Source organism: Dendropsophus ebraccatus, chromosome 2 (genome assembly GCF_027789765.1).
Source record: "Dendropsophus ebraccatus isolate aDenEbr1 chromosome 2, aDenEbr1.pat, whole genome shotgun sequence".
Lineage (NCBI taxonomy): Eukaryota > Metazoa > Chordata > Amphibia > Anura > Hylidae > Dendropsophus > Dendropsophus ebraccatus.
This window is the reverse complement of record NC_091455.1, coordinates 11,751,201-11,767,439: the sequence shown is the minus strand read 5'-3', so window position 1 is coordinate 11,767,439 and position 16,239 is coordinate 11,751,201. Positions and strand designations below refer to the sequence as shown.

The window sequence follows — 16,239 nt, the reverse complement described above, 5'->3', positions numbered from 1 at the left end:
GTGTGAATACTATTTGTATGGCTGCAATGTGCCAACAAGGCCTTAAAGGGGTTCTCCAGTTTTATGCACATAACGGTTAATCACAGTATAATGAGATTCTTTGCTATGGCTGCCATGCAGTAGGAACCTGACCTAGAGATCTGGAGGTAACACTCACACCCAATGCCTGCAACTGGGCTGCTGCGGCAGCAAAGAATGCGATGGTTACTGCACTTATTGGGTAGGTTTGAAAGACAGTATTAATTCTTATGCTTTTGGGATGGTAGATGACATCAGTCATACATCGTTCCAAGTTTTCCCATAAACAGCTCCACCCATAGGCTTTGCCAGGTACTGCACTTAGGCTGCAGCCCATGGATCAGAGCAACTGTCAGCTCTGCAGCTGGGGCACAACTACAATTCCCATCAAGTCTGGACAGCTAAAGCTTTGGCTCTGGCTGTCCAGGCATGATGGGAATAGTAGTTCTATAACTGCTGGACAGGGGGGTGAGGGGGTTTCCAGAGCAGACCCCTCCTCTGGTCCCTGGGTTTTATAGGGTGAACACCCGGCTCTCCCGCTTTATAGACAGGTCCTGGTTATCTGCTCACAGGACCCTGTAATAAACACATGGTGCTCGGCATCTGCTCCTCCTATTACCCTGATAATTATACATATCCCCCAGACGATAGCGACGATGGATCCTCCATCACAGGATGAGAAAATTACACAACAACCCCATGCAAAGAAGTCTATAAAAGAGACATTAACCCAGAGTCTACAGTCTATCATCTCTCTACTGTGCAGATGAATGCAGTGTATACTGCTCCCTGATACCACCCGCATCAGGCCAGAGGGAGACTCAATGTCACCTCCATCAAGAGGAAAGCAGGAAATGGAGACAGATCCCGCGACCACTGATTTATATCCCGTATGTCCACAGCCTAGAACCTGTACATGGGGCCGATACCAGCCAAACCTTCTTATCCTGTATTATACTGCAGAGCTGCACTCACTATTCTGCTGGTGGGGTCACTGTGTACATACTTTACATTACTGATCCTGTATTATACTCCAGAGCTGCACTCACTATTCTGCTGGTGGGGTCACTGTGTACATACATTACATTACTGATCCTGTACTGATCCTGAGTTACATCCTGTATTATACTCCAGAGTGTAGGCATATATAGAGCTGCGCTCACTATTCTGCTGGTGGGGTCACTGGGTACATACATCAAAATGCAGCACTAAGAGCAACAGCATCAGCAGAAATAGCAGCGTCAACAGCAGCACTAAAGCCATAGACTGTCAGAGCACTCAATATTACCATACAGTTACATCACATCCTGACAGTCCACAAATAGTCATCCAGCCACCGACTAAAGCCCCTATTACACGGGGCGACTGTGAGGAGCAAAGGAGCACTGTCAGCACTAGTTTGCTCCTCGTTCCCCGCTCGCTGCCACCGCTATTACACGCGGCGCCAGCGAGTGGGTGAGAGCCGGGGGGGGGGGGTCGCGGGGAGGCTGCCCGGATGATCGCTTGATTGTCCGGGCACCCCATAGCATATGGCAGCGCTCTGCTGCCGCCGCCCCTATTCCACCAGGCGACGGCATCAGATCGCTGCTAAATTGTCATTTGTCTTTCAAAATGTTGAAAGACAAACGCCTAAAACGATCAGCAGACATCGTTCATGTCGGCTGATTGTTGTATTCTATTACACGGCCAATAATCTTTCCGTGTAATAGAGCCTTAACGGTCCCTTTACACACACAGATAATTTGGCCGATTTCTGCAGCCAAAACCAGGAATGGATTTTAAAAGAAGAGAAATCTCAGTCTTTTGTTTATGACCCGTTCTCTGTTTATAGTCTGTTCCTGGCTTTGGCTGCAAAAATCTGCCAGATAATCTGTGTGTGTAAAGGGACCCTAAGGCAAAGAGGCAACAATGGCGCAAAGATAGCAACTTCTCTTCCTCCACCTAGGCTGTAACCTCTCTCCATTCCCTTCCCCCGGGCTGTCACCTTTCTCATCCCCCCCTTCTCCTGGCCTGTCACCTCTTCACATCCCCTCCCCTTGGGTTGTCACTTCTCCACATCCCCCTCCCCCCAGGCTGTCACCTCTCTCCATCCCCCCCTTCCCCCCGGGATGTCACCTCTCCACATTCCCCTCCCCCCGGGCTGTCACCTCTTTCCATCCCCCTCCCACCAGGCTGTCACCTCTTTCCATCCCCCTCCCACCAGGCTGTCACCTCTCCCCCCCCCCCCTCCACCCAGGCTGTCACTTTCCCACATCGCCCTCCCCCGGGCTGTCACCTCTCTCGATCCCCCTCCCCCCGGGCTGTCACCTCTCTCCATCCCCCTCCCTCCGGGCTGTCACCTCTCTTCCCCCCCCCCCCCTCCCCCCAGGCTGTCACCTCTCTTTCCCCCCCCCCCTCCCCCCAGGCTGTCACCTCTCTTCCCCCCCCCTCCCCCTGGGCTGTCACCTCTCCACATCCCCCCTCCCCTGGCCACTTCCACCCTTAATATTCATTAGTATACTTCCCCATCACCCGGGTTCTTTACCTGTAATTTGTTAAACACAATCCAATAAGAAAGATGCAATTGGACAGTAATAAATATGTGGCAGACGTCTGCCGGCTCCTAATCACATTACTCCTTGTTTCTGGGAAGCGACGCATAAAGATTTACTGATGATTCATATATCTGAATAAATCTGACAGAAGAGATGAGAGCCGAGCGAGCGAGAAGACAACATGGAAAGTGATCATTACCAGCGCCTCCTGGGGAAATACAGCAGCTGCGTCATACAGAGCGATGGGGGTGAACCGCGGCCTATACAGGACTCCCCCATCACCAGTCTTTATATGCAGGGTGCCCAGCCTTCCCCATCACCCCATACAGAATGCCCACTGTCCAGCCTCTGCCACCAACACACAAAGGACACCCGCCGCCCAGCCTCCCCCACCACCCCATACAGGACCCGCGCCGCCCAGCCTCCCCCACCACCCCATACAGGACCCCCGCCACCCAGCCTCCACCACCACCCCATAAAGGACTCCCGCAGCCCAGCCTCCCTCACCACCCCATACAGGACCCCCCCCACCCAGCCTCCCCCACCACCCCATACAGGACCCCCCCCACCCAGCCTCCCCCACCACCCCATAAAGGACTCCCGCCACCCAGCCTCCCCCACCACCCCATAAAGGACTCCCGCAGCCCAGCCTCCCTCACCACCCCATACAGGACCCCCCCCACCCAGCCTCCCCCACCACCCCATACAGGACCCCCCCCGCCCAGCCTCCCCCACCACCCCATAAAGGACTCCCACCGCCCAGCCTCCCCCACCACCCCATACAGGACTCCCGCCGCCCAGCCTTTCCCACCACCGCACACAGGACTCCCGCAGCCCAGCCTTCCTCACCACCCCACACAGGACTCCCGCCACCCAGCCTCCCCCATCACCCCATACAGAATGCCCACTGTCCAGCCTCTGCCACCAACACACAAAGGACGCCCACTGTCCAGCCTCTGCCACCAACACACAAAGGACGCCCACTGTCCAGCCTCTGCCACCAACACACAAAGGACGCCCACTGTCCAGCCTCTGCCACCAACACACAAAGGACGCCCACTGTCCAGCCTCTGCCACCAACACACAAAGGACGCCCACTGTCCAGCCTCTGCCACCAACACACAAAGGACGCCCACTGTCCAGCCTCTGCCACCAACACACAAAGGACGCCCACTGTCCAGCCTCTGCCACCAACACACAAAGGACGCCCACTGTCCAGCCTCTGCCACCAACACACAAAGGACGCCCACTGTCCAGCCTCTGCCACCAACACACAAAGGACGCCCACTGTCCAGCCTCTGCCACCAACACACAAAGGACGCCCACTGTCCAGCCTCTGCCACCAACACACAAAGGACGCCCACTGTCCAGCCTCTGCCACCAACACACAAAGGACGCCCACTGTCCAGCCTCTGCCACCAACACACAAAGGACGCCCACTGTCCAGCCTCTGCCACCAACACACAAAGGACGCCCACTGTCCAGCCTCTGCCACCAACACACAAAGGACGCCCACTGTCCAGCCTCTGCCACCAACACACAAAGGACGCCCACTGTCCAGCCTCTGCCACCAACACACAAAGGACGCCCACTGTCCAGCCTCTGCCACCAACACACAAAGGACGCCCACTGTCCAGCCTCTGCCACCAACACACAAAGGACGCCCACTGTCCAGCCTCTGCCACCAACACACAAAGGACGCCCACTGTCCAGCCTCTGCCACCAACACACAAAGGACGCCCACTGTCCAGCCTCTGCCACCAACACACAAAGGACACCCGCCGCCCAGCCTCCCGCACCACCCCATACAGGCCTCCCGCCGGACAGCCTCCCCCACCACCCCATACAGGACTCCCGCCGCCCAGGCTCCCCCACCACCCCACACAGGACTCCCGCCTCCCAGCCTCCCCCACCACCCCACACAGGACTCCCGCCTCCCAGCCTCCCCCACCACCCCACACAGGACTCCCGCCTCCCAGCCTCCCCCACCACCCCACACAGGACTCCCACCGCCCTGCCTCCCCCACACAGGACTCCCGCCGCCCAGCCTCCCCCACCACCCCATACAGGACTCCAGCCGCCCAGCCTTTCCCACCACAGCACACAGGACTCCCGCCGCCCAGCCTCCCCCACCACCCCATAAAGGACTCCCACCGCCCAGCCTCCCCCACCACCCCATACAGGACTCCAGCGGCCCAGCTTTTCCCACCACCGCACACAGGACTCCCGCCACCCAGCCGCCCCCACCACCCCACACAGGACTTCCGCCGCCCAGCTGCCCCCACCACCCCACACAGGACTCCCGCTACCCAGCCTCCCCCACCACCCCATACAGGACTCCTGCCGCCCAGCCTCCCGCACCACCCCATACAGGACTCCCGCCGCCCAGTCTCCCCCACCACCCCACACAGGACTCCCGCCGGCCTGCCTCCCCCACCACCCCACACAGGACTCCCGCCGCCCAGCCTACCGCACCACCCCATACAGGACTCCAGCCGCCCAGCCTCCCCCACCACCCCATACAGGACTTCAACCGCCCAGCCTCCCCCACAGGACACCCACTGCCCAGCCTCCCCCCATAAAGGATGCCCACTGCCCAGCCTCCCCCACTGCCCCACACAGAACTCCCACTGCCCAGGCACCCCCTCCCCATACAGTATAGCCCGCTGCCCAGGCTTCCCCCCCCCCCCCATACAGGATGCTCCAGGGTCTCATCGCCCCATAAATGACGCTAGCTGCCCAGCCTCCCCCACCACTTCATACAAGACACTTGCTGCCCAGCCTTCCCCCCATACAGGACACCCCAGGGTCTCCCAATCTCCCCACACAGACACTAGCCTACCACTAAATGATCACCATCATCAGAATCCTTCGCTGTTCACAGCCATGGCCACAGCACACAGGTCACATGCAATAATCAGTGACCAACACAATGCCCAATCTGCTATATACCGGGGTGTACAGGTGAGCATCAGGCACCCACCGAGGATGCAGCATAATGCTGAGCACCGAGGCTGCTGAATCCCGGCACGTAGACATATAGAAGCCGAGCTCCCCACTTATCCTGACAACAAGCCAACAGCCCTGCTGACTATGGACGGAGGATGACGGACAGCTGCCAGTGATGGGAGATGGGCCAAGCTGTATACAGTAAAGGGGATCTCCCTTCCAATGATCAGCTGTGAGGGAACTGAGATCCTCCGACCACGGACATGCTATATGTGGGGGCAGTGTCAGGCCACCAAATGCTTATACCAGGCAGCTGTGAACTAGGATATGCAACCCTTCTAATATCTGGCGAGAGTTGAGCAATAATGAATATCACTGTGTTAAAGGGGTTTTCAAGGGGAAAAAAAAAAAAAAATAGATTCTTGCAAAAACAGCGCCACCCCTGTCCTCAGGCTGTGTGTGGTATTACTATTCAGCTCCATTCACTCCAAGCCCAACCTGTGGACAAGAATGGGGCCGTTTCTGGACAAAAGCGGCCATGTTTATCTAAACCTGGCTAATCCCTTCAAATGTATGGAGGCAATATAAAGCTCTTCCATTGTGTATTACCTGGGGTAAGGGTAATGTAGTTCCTGGGGATGGATACTACACTCTTTGTTGTGTTGTGTATGGGGTGATCTCAACCTCTTCTAATAATTGGGCACAATATAGAAGTGAATTGGGGGCAATATGGGAGTATGGGGGGCAATATGAGGATGTTAGTGACCTAAGCCGCAATATCAAATACAGATATGACCAATCCATGTGAAGGTGTCATGCACTGATCTGGTCAGCTCACACACGATCCCAGATATCTGCAGGAATCACAAGACAATCCAACAACGTCCACCAAGGACAAACCCAAGAATCCAACCGAAACCCATAAGACATTGTTCACCAAACAGAATTTCTTTCAAATCAACTAATGCCAGAGATTTGTAATTTGTAATTTGAAAAATCTCGTCTTCCAGTAGTTATCAGCTACTGTATGTCCTGAAGGAAGTGGTATATTCTCTCCAGTCTGCTCTCTGCTGCCACCTCTGTCCATGTCAGCAACTGTCCAGAGCAGAAGCAAATCCCCATAGAAAACCTCTCCTGCTCTGGACAGTTCCTGACATGGACAGAGGTGGCAGCAGAGAGCACTGTGTCAGACTGGAGAGAATACACCACTTCCTGCAGGACATACAGCAGCTGATAAGTACTGGAAGACAGGGATTATTTTAACAGAAGTAATTAACTAATCTTTTGCACAAGATTTGAAAGAAAAAAACCTTGGCGAAAATCCCCTTTGGGGTGTATTCACATGTACAGGATCTGCAGCAGATTTGATGGCACAGAATAGATTCAAAGTAAATCAGCTGCAGATCCTGTACGTGTGAATGCACCCCTAAGATCCAGTAATGGCCATACGCAATCCTCTATCCCATATTCTGCTGGTACTTGTAGTCTTCAACGGTCTTTCAGGCAGACTGATATCCAACAATATAGTCACAAGCTTAGAAGGTAAGAGGTTGAGAATAACCAGCTGTATACAGACAGAACAGGGAGGTGTTCACCCCGCCGTCCTCCGGGACAGGTCTGTTCCTTCTCGTGCCGCCTCCGCACCTGTAGTAATGTGCCGACGTGAGCCCAGAGAAGGTGTGAGCGAGACGCTGTCAGTATTTATGGCCCGGGGAGGCGGCTCGTCACAGACAGGGAAGTCTATCACATCTATCACAGGCGTCTGGCTCACCGCCGACACTATTCTGCTTTTATGTCACTTCTTACAGGAATCGTCTTTTCAAGAATAGAAGGACAAAGGAAAAACTTCTTCTTGGTTAACAAGTCAGAGGATGATGGTGTGATCCTGCCTCAAGGTGACGGTGCCCATCAGCTCCTGCTATGGGGTGGTAGCTGGCATTACCGCTAGGATACGGGACAGGGATGGGGAACCATCGGCCCTACAGCTGTGGCAAAACTACAACTCCCATCATGCCCGGACAGCCAAAGCTGAAGCTATACCTACCTATACTACCTTTACTGGCTAATGGAAGGTACTAGATCTGGTTGAGGACATCCAGCTAGTGTATATATGTATTCCCTGGGAATACATAGATACCTACTGCCACCTATAAGTCAATGTCCAACCCACTGAAGAACCTTGCAATGTCTGGGCCGTATACTGACATACAGCGGAGCTGCCTATAGGTGGCGCTATGTGATTTATTTATTTTTCCACTTTATAAACCTGTAACAGAAAGTGATACTTTTGTAGAAGATACTGGCAGCGGATGAGGCGATATAACAAACCAGCTCCACGTGCCTGGAGGCAGGGGGTACTGAAGCTTCCCCTTATTGTCACAGCAGAAGGGTTAAGGGGGTAGTTTACAAATTTTGTATTTCTTTCAAATCAACTGGTGGCATAAAGTGCCAGAGATTTGTAATTTACTTCTATCAAAAAATCTCCAGTCTCCCAGTACTTATCAGCTGCTGTATATCCTGCAGGAAGTGGTGTATTCTCTCCAGTCTGACACAGTGCTCTCTGCTGCCACATCTGTCCATGTCAGGAACTGTCCAGTGCAGAACCAAATCCCCATAGAAAACCTCTCCTGCTCTCCAGACTGGAAAGAATACCACTTCCTGCAGGACATACATCAGCTGATAAGTACTGAAAGACTTGAGATTTTCTAATAGATGTAAATTACAAATTTCTGGAAAATTCTGGCACCAGTTTACTTGAAATAATTTTTTTTTTTTGTAAACTACCCCTTTAAGGGGTGTGCAGGAAGTCATAGCCGGGGGCGATAATCCGGGAGAATGGCTCGGCTTCCATAAAGGTTTAGCAGGGGCTGCAGACAGAATGTCACATGTGCTGAGCTGTCTGCACAGTGTGTCAGCGGGACTCACCATGGGCACTGCGCCCCTCCTGAGGCCAAGAAAGAGACACAAACTAAACTCACTTTGCCTTCAGTCTTCCCTATTTATTAACCCAACACGCTCCTTCTAGACCAGGGATGGGAACCTTCCGCCCTCCAGCCAAAGCTTTAGCTGTCCAGGCATGATGGGAGTTGTAGTTGTGCAGCAGCTGGAGGGTGGAAGGTTCCCCATCCTGGTCTAGACCATAAATACAAGAAAACTCCTGACCCGGTGAAAGAAGAGAATACATGTGGTTCGGAGGAGGGTGGAGGATCCCAGAGCCCCCCAGGGTGGTGTACAGCGTCTCGGGGAGACAATGTCAGCTCTCAGTCCTGTCCAGAAGCAAATCTCCACTCCCAACATGTGACGCTCAAAGAAGCCCAGGAAGCTGAGATATGAGGAGCTGTATGGCGGGATCCTGTACCGCTGCCAGTGTCATGGAGATAACAGGGAGACATAACATGGGCACGGCTCATGGCTGCAGATGGTACTGCTCTCTAGACGGCTAGTCCGTTAAATAACGAGAATATCACAGTATTTACCGACACATCTGCCAATGGGGCAAATTCCCTGGGGGGGGGGGGGGTAATGTCACCTGTGCTGCGTTATAATAGTGGTAGCACACAGCTGTGCAATGAGACATCACTGGGTATTACATGCAAGTATCACATGTACAGCAGCGAACCAACTCCATAACAATGACACAAGGGCGGGCCGGCGGGCACTGACACAAGGGCGGGCCGGCGGGCACTGACACAAGGGCGGGCCGGCGGGCACTGACACAAGGGCGGGCCGGCGGGCACTGACACAAGGGCGGGCCCACACAACGCTCAAGGGATATGACAACCACAGACCAGTGCAAGTCAAAAGTAAGTACAAGTAACAATGACAGCCGCTGCTTGGGCAGGCAGGAAGCCATCTTTAGATATAATGGGGGGGTATTACAGTCTCAAATCTTCTAGACCAGTGCTTCTCAAACTGTGAGGCGCCCCCTCGTCGTTGGTGAGGCCCAGCTGGGGAACCAGTTATCACAAAGTAACTATGATCTGCAAAGTTCTTTGGCTGTTTGCAAAAATCTTCATTTTACCAACATTATTAATGTATTTTGTACTTGCTTTATTAGTATATAGAGCTTGGGAGACAGGTGAAAGGCGGCCCTAGCATTGTATTCAGCTTTTTAAATGGACTTTCACCACAGATAGTGAGGCCCAGGGCCCTCTTGGTCAGTCTGGTGAGGCCCCGGCATTGCCTTGATCTGTTGAGTGAGGCTCCGGTAGAAAAAGTTTGAGAAGCTCTGATCTAGACCCATCTCAGCTCTTACTGGGGGGATAACAGGGGGTCCCCTATCTCAGCACCTACTGGGGGGGTCCCCTATCTCAGCACCTACTGGGGGGTCTCCTCTATCTCATCTCATACTGGGGGGGTCCCCTCTATCTCAGCACATACTGGGGGGGTCCCCTATCACATACTGGGGGGGTCCCCTATCACATACTGGGGGGGTCCCCTATCACATACTGGGGGGGTCCCCTATCACATACTGGGGGGGTCCCCTATCACATACTGGGGGGGTCCCCTATCACATACTGGGGGGGTCCCCTATCACATACTGGGGGGGGTCCCCTATCACATACTGGGGGGGGGTCCCCTATCACATACTGGGGGGGTCCCCTATCACATACTGGGGGGGTCCCCTATCACATACTGGGAGGGTCCCCTATCACATACTGGGGGGGTCCCCTAACACATACTGGGGGGGTCCCCTATCACATACTGGGGGGGTCCCCTATCACATACTGGGGGGGTCCCCTATCATACTGGGGGGGTCCCCTATCATACTGGGGGGGTCCCCTATCACATACTGGGGGGGGTCGCCTATCACATACTGGGGGGGTCCCCTATCTCATACTGGGGGGGTCCCCTATCTCATACTGGGGGGGTCCCCTATCTCATACTGGGGGGGTCCCCTATCTCATCCTGGGGGGTCCCCTATCTCATCCTGGGGGGTCCCCTATCTCATCCTGGGGGGTCCCCTATCTCATCCTGGGGGGTCCCCTATCTCATACTGGGGGGTCCCCTATCTCAGCACATACTGGGGGGTCCCCTATCTCAGCACATACTGGGGGGGTCCTCTATCTCAGATCATACTGGGGGGTCCTCTATCTCAGATCATACTGGGGGGTCCTCTATCTCAGCTCATACTGGTGGGGTCCCCTATCTCAGCACATACTGGGGGTCCCCTATCTCATATTTGGGGGTCCCCTATCTCAGCACATACTGGGGGGGTCCCCTATCTCAGCTCATACTGGGGGGGTCCTCTATCTCAGCTCATACTGGGGGGTCCCCTATCTCATACTGGGGGGTCCTCTATCTCAGCACATACTGGGGGGTCCCCTATCTCAGCTCATACTGGGGGTCCTCTATCTCAGCTCATACTGGGGGGTCCCCTATCTCATACTGGGGGGTCCTCTATCTCAGCACATACTGGGAGGGTCCCCTATCTCAGCTCATACTGGGGGGTCCCCTATCTCATACTGGGGGGTCCCCTATCTCAGCACATACTGGGGGGGTCCCCTATCTCAGCACATACTGGGGGGTCCCCTATCTCAGATCATACTGGGGGGTCCCCTATCTCAGCACATACTGGGGGGTCCTCTCATACTGGGGGGTCCTCTCTCATACTGGGGGGTCCTCTCTCATACTGGGGGGTCCTCTCTCATACTGGGGGGTCCTCTATCTCATACTGGGGGGGGGGTCCTCTATCTCATACTGGGGGGGGGGGGGTCCTCTATCTCAGCACATACTGGGGGGCCCCTATCTCATACTGGGGGGTCCTCTATCTCATACTGGGGGGGGGGGGTCCTCTATCTCATACTGGGGGGGGGGGGTCCTCTATCTCAGCACATACTGGGGGTCCCCTATCTCATACTGGGGGGTCCTCTATCTCATACTGGGGGGTCCTCTATCTCATACTGGGGGGTCCCCTATCTCATACTGGGGGGGGTCCCTATCTCATACTGGGGGGGGTCCCTATCTCAGCACATACTGGGGGGTCCTCTATCTCAGCACATACTGGGGGGGTCCTCTATCTCATACTGGGGGGTCCTCTATCTCAGCACATACTGGGGGGTCCTCTATCTCAGCACATACTGGGGGGTCCTCTATCTCAGCACATACTGGGGGGTCCTCTATCTCATACTGGGGGGTGCTCTCATACTGGGGGGTCCCCTATCTCATACTGGGGGGTCCTCTATCTCATACTGGGGGGTCCCCTATCTCATACTGGGGGGGTCCCCTATCTCATACTGGGGGGGTCCCCTATCTCATACTGGGGGGTCCCCTATCTCATACTGGGGGGTCCCCACCACCACTGGTACCTGTCCTCTCCTCAGATCGCACTGAAGCTGGGGGTCACCGCATGTACCTCACATAATCGGGTACCTCAGAGCCGGTGCGGCCGCTGTGACATGTGAGGGGCGCCACTTACAGAGTTCAGCTCTGAGGTCCATGTGAGGGGTTCGGACACCGCACACAATGGCCTCCCTTCTCCAGCTCCCCCAGCCCTGTACCCCGCGGTGCTCACCTCCTGGTCGGTCTCGTCGGTTCCCTCAGCCCCCGGGCTCCCGTCACTCGCAGCCGCCTCCTTCTCTCCGCTGACCCCGCCGCGCGTTCCCGTCACACACTGACCCTCACCATCGGGAACGCGCTCCTTCCTGCAGGCCCCGCCCACTCAAAACCACTCCCGTAGGATTGGAGGGATCCAATGAAAACCACGCCCATCTACTCTCAGCGATTCTTTCTTTGACCAAATACACGCCTTCTTTCCCCTTGTCGCCACGCCCCTTTCCCGATGTGATTGTCTCTCCTGTCACACTCCGCTCATTTCCGCCATAGCCCCGCCCCTTCCATCGGGAGCTCCCATCTCTTCCAGGTGACGTCATGAACCTGGAAGGACACGCCCCCTCTTTCCTTCCCCTCCTAAAAATGGCGGGCTGTGGTGTGACAGGAATGACATGGAGAGCAGAGAGAAGCCTCCTGTCACCGTGTGAGCCGCCTCCAGGAGCATCTGATCACATAGAGCTCTCATTACAGCTAATCAATATAACAATGGAAAAGATAATACATTACAGTGATTCATTCATAGAAAAAAATAAAATAAATGGATCTTGTACAACAGGGATGAGGAACCTTCAGCCCTCCAGCTGCTGCAAAACTACAATTCCCATCAGCTTTGGCTCTCCAGGCATAATGGGAATTGTAGTTTAGTAACAGCTGGAGGGTCGGAGGTTCCTCATCCTCAGTATATGATATACAACTGTGATTTGTTAAACTACAACTCCCAGCATGCCCTGACACTGAATGTTGCAGATTCATCAATTCTCTAGGGCAGGGATGCGGACATTTGGCCCTCCAGCTGTTGCAAAACTACAATTCCCATCATGCCTGGTGTAAATCTCACTCGGACGGTAATCGTCCTGTGTAAAAAGTGCCAGCAATCAGCCGAGGAGCAGTAAAACGCCCGATCGCATCTTCTGTAGTGCTACAAAATATATATAAATATATTTATATACATCGGCCGGTGTAATAGGGCCTTATAGGGAACCGGTCGCTAGATTAATTCCGCCTTAAATGTGGGCAGCGTAATCTAGCGACAGAAATGCTGAACATATCAGTGTATCACTTCCATCATTCTGTCCAGCCGTTCTCCTAATATGCAGGAGAATAGGATTCTTGCCACACCCCTCCCCCCACCCTCCAGCTGTTGATTGACAGCTGATTGCCTATACACAGCATAGATAGATAACTGCCAATCAGCAGCTGGTGTGCAGAGTTTTCTGCTTCTCATGAATATCCAGGACTACTGGGCTCATGCACATAATGGAGAGGACTACTTATTGTCCATGTTATTCAGGAGGAGATCTATGGATCAGCTGCACAGAACATTTTAAGTGATACATCATTCTGTTCAGCTTCTCTAGTTTATGTTACTCTTACATAGGGCATCATAAACCTACTGACAAAGTCTCTTTAAATGCTGATATATATATATATATATATATATATATATATATATATATATATATATATTCTCAGTCAAGATGTCTGCCCCCTCATAATAATGTACAATTTAAAAAAATTACTATCAGGGGGGAAAAAAACGGAAAAAATATAACAATTCAGTATCCATGTTCAGTAAAATAAAAGGTGTGGGGGGGATTTATTTAGGTTGCTCCCCTTGCGTACGTCAGGGAGATGGCGCAGATGTTTGCCTGGCCATCCACCAGCCATATCCCCCACTCGCCTGAAGGCTGGGAGAGGGGGGTTTCCTCCTGCACCAGATTTATCATGATTTACGCACGCTCATAGATTTGTTCCACATGCGCCAGGTGGTTGAAAGGAGGCGGGGCTTTATTTACGCCAGTCTTGATAAATGACTTCCTTGGTGAAAGCTTCCATTTCATTCTATAGATGATATAGGCTACATGTGAACTGACAAATGTTTTCTCATTGAATTCAAATAAATGGGGGGAAATGACTTTTTTTCATATGTATACCAGCTGTATTTGTGGCATTTTAGGCTGGGTTCACACTAGCAGAATACAGAAGCATTTTACATTCATCTTATGGCTGCAAGTCCCAGTCTGAGCGCGGTGGTTCTGATGACTGACTGCTGTCGGTTCAGGTCATCAGACTCATGTACATCCATATTATACCAGTGTGTACCCGGCCATACATCTAATACCGTCCCACAGTCCTGTGTATAATGCTGCGTTTACACAGAACAATTATTGTTTGAATTTTCGCAATAACGATCGTTTTTGGACGATAACCGTTCAGTGTAAACACAGCAAACGATCAAGTGACGAGAGAGAAATCGTTCATTTTCATCTTTCAACATGTTCTCAAATCATTGTTCGTCATTTGCTAAAAATTCACAGATTGCTTTGTGTAAACAGTCTTTCAAAGATTCCCCCTATGTGAAAGATGGGCTTAAGCAATCGTAAAAACGATCGCAATAATGATTTTTCTTACGAATTTTCTAACGATTTATTTGTCTAAACGCTGATCATTATAAAAACCAAATCCTTGCTTCAAAATCGTTAAACGATCGATTGGGGAATTATCGCTTCATGTAAACGCAGCATTAACCTTAATAATCAGAGTAGGGCTCGTGCACAAAACTCGTCAGGCGCAGGACAGTTGCCTCGGCAACCCGACCGCTCAGTGTCAGCCGCGTCTCTCCACGCTGAACTGTGACGAGCAGGCCGGACGGCATCAGGGCAGTGATCCCTTAATAGTTATCTTTAATAGATTTCATAAATTATATGTGGTGGCAAGAAATGACTTCAACCAACAGTATCAATAAAGTTTGCCATATTATTTTGTGGAACTGCATTCTCAGCAACTCCCACTTTTGTCTCCATTATATATTATAAATTACTTATACTGTACGTATGGCAAATGGCAGGTACTAGGCCTCTATGGTATCCAGGCAACCACAGATACTAGACCTCTATGGTATCCAGGCAACCACAGGTACTAGACCTTTCTGGTATCCAGGCAACCACAGGTACTAGACCTCTCTGGTATCAAGGCAACCAAAGGTAATAGACCTCTATGGTATCCAGGCAACCGCAGGTACTAGACCTCTCTTGTATCCAGGTAACCGCATTAAGTTGGCTTTAAGGGTTTGTCGGGGCCGGGGACTTTTTAGATATATGCCCATAGAGAGGGGTGATTGCAAATAATAACCTATACTCAACTCCCTAGCTCCCGCATTGCCGCTGGTATTGTACCGCTCCATGGCCTCATTGGTATTCAGGTAACCACAGGTACTAGGCCTCACTGGTATCCAGGTAACCACAGGTACTAGGCATTACTGGTATCCAGGTAACCACAAGTACTAGGCTTCATTAATATCCAGGTAACCACAGATACAAGGCCTTACTGGTATCCAGGCAACCACAGATACTAGGCCTCAAAGGTATCCAGGCAACCACCAGTACTAGACCTCAATGGTATCTAAGCAACCACAGATACTAGGCCTCATTGACTGTTATCCAGGCAATCACAGATACTAGACCTAAAAGGTATCCAGGCAACCACCAGTACTAGACCTCACTGGTATCCAGGCAACCACAGATACTAGGTCTCACTGACTGGTATCCAGACACCCACAGGTACTAGGCCTCACTGGTATCCAGGTAACCACAGGTACTAGGCATTACTGGTATCCAGGTAACCACAGGTACTAGGCATTACTGGTATCCAGGTAACCACAAGTACTAGGCTTCATTAGTATCCAGATAACCACAGATACTAGGCCTCATTGACTGTTATCCAGGCAATCACAGATACTAAACCTAAAAGGTATCCAGGCAACCACCTGTTCTAAACCTTACTGGTATCCAGGCAACCACAGATACTAGGCCTCACTGGTATCCAGTTAACCACAGGTACTAGGCTTCATTAGTATCCAGGTAACCACAGATACAAGGCCTTACTGGTATCCAGGCAACCACAGATACTAGGCCTCAAAGGTATCCAGGCAACCACCAGTACTAGACCTCAATGGTATCTAAGCAACCACAGATACTAGGCCTCATTGACTGTTATCCAGGCAATCACAGATACTAGACCTAAAAGGTGTCCAGGCAACCACCTGTTCTAGACCTCACTAGTATCCAGGCAACCACAGATACTAGGTCTCACTGACTGGTTTCCAGACAACCACAGGTACTAGGCCTCACTGGTATCCAGGTAACCACAGGTACTAGGCCTCACTGGTATCCAGACAACCACAGAT

The 16,239-nt window shown here is 52.4% G+C and overlaps 1 protein-coding gene across 2 annotated transcripts in view; it reads right to left on the bottom strand.

Annotated features, from left to right (window-relative positions):
* PTK2 (protein tyrosine kinase 2) overlaps positions 1 to 12,102 on the bottom strand; it is a 168,706-nt gene extending 156,604 nt beyond the window's left edge. For both annotated transcript variants that reach the window (XM_069957045.1, XM_069957047.1), the window contains exon 1: positions 12,016 to 12,102. The gene's annotated coding sequence lies outside the window, so the exon portion shown is untranslated. The remainder of the gene's footprint in view (positions 1 to 12,015) is intronic.
* Positions 12,103 to 16,239: the final 4,137 nt, after the last annotated feature.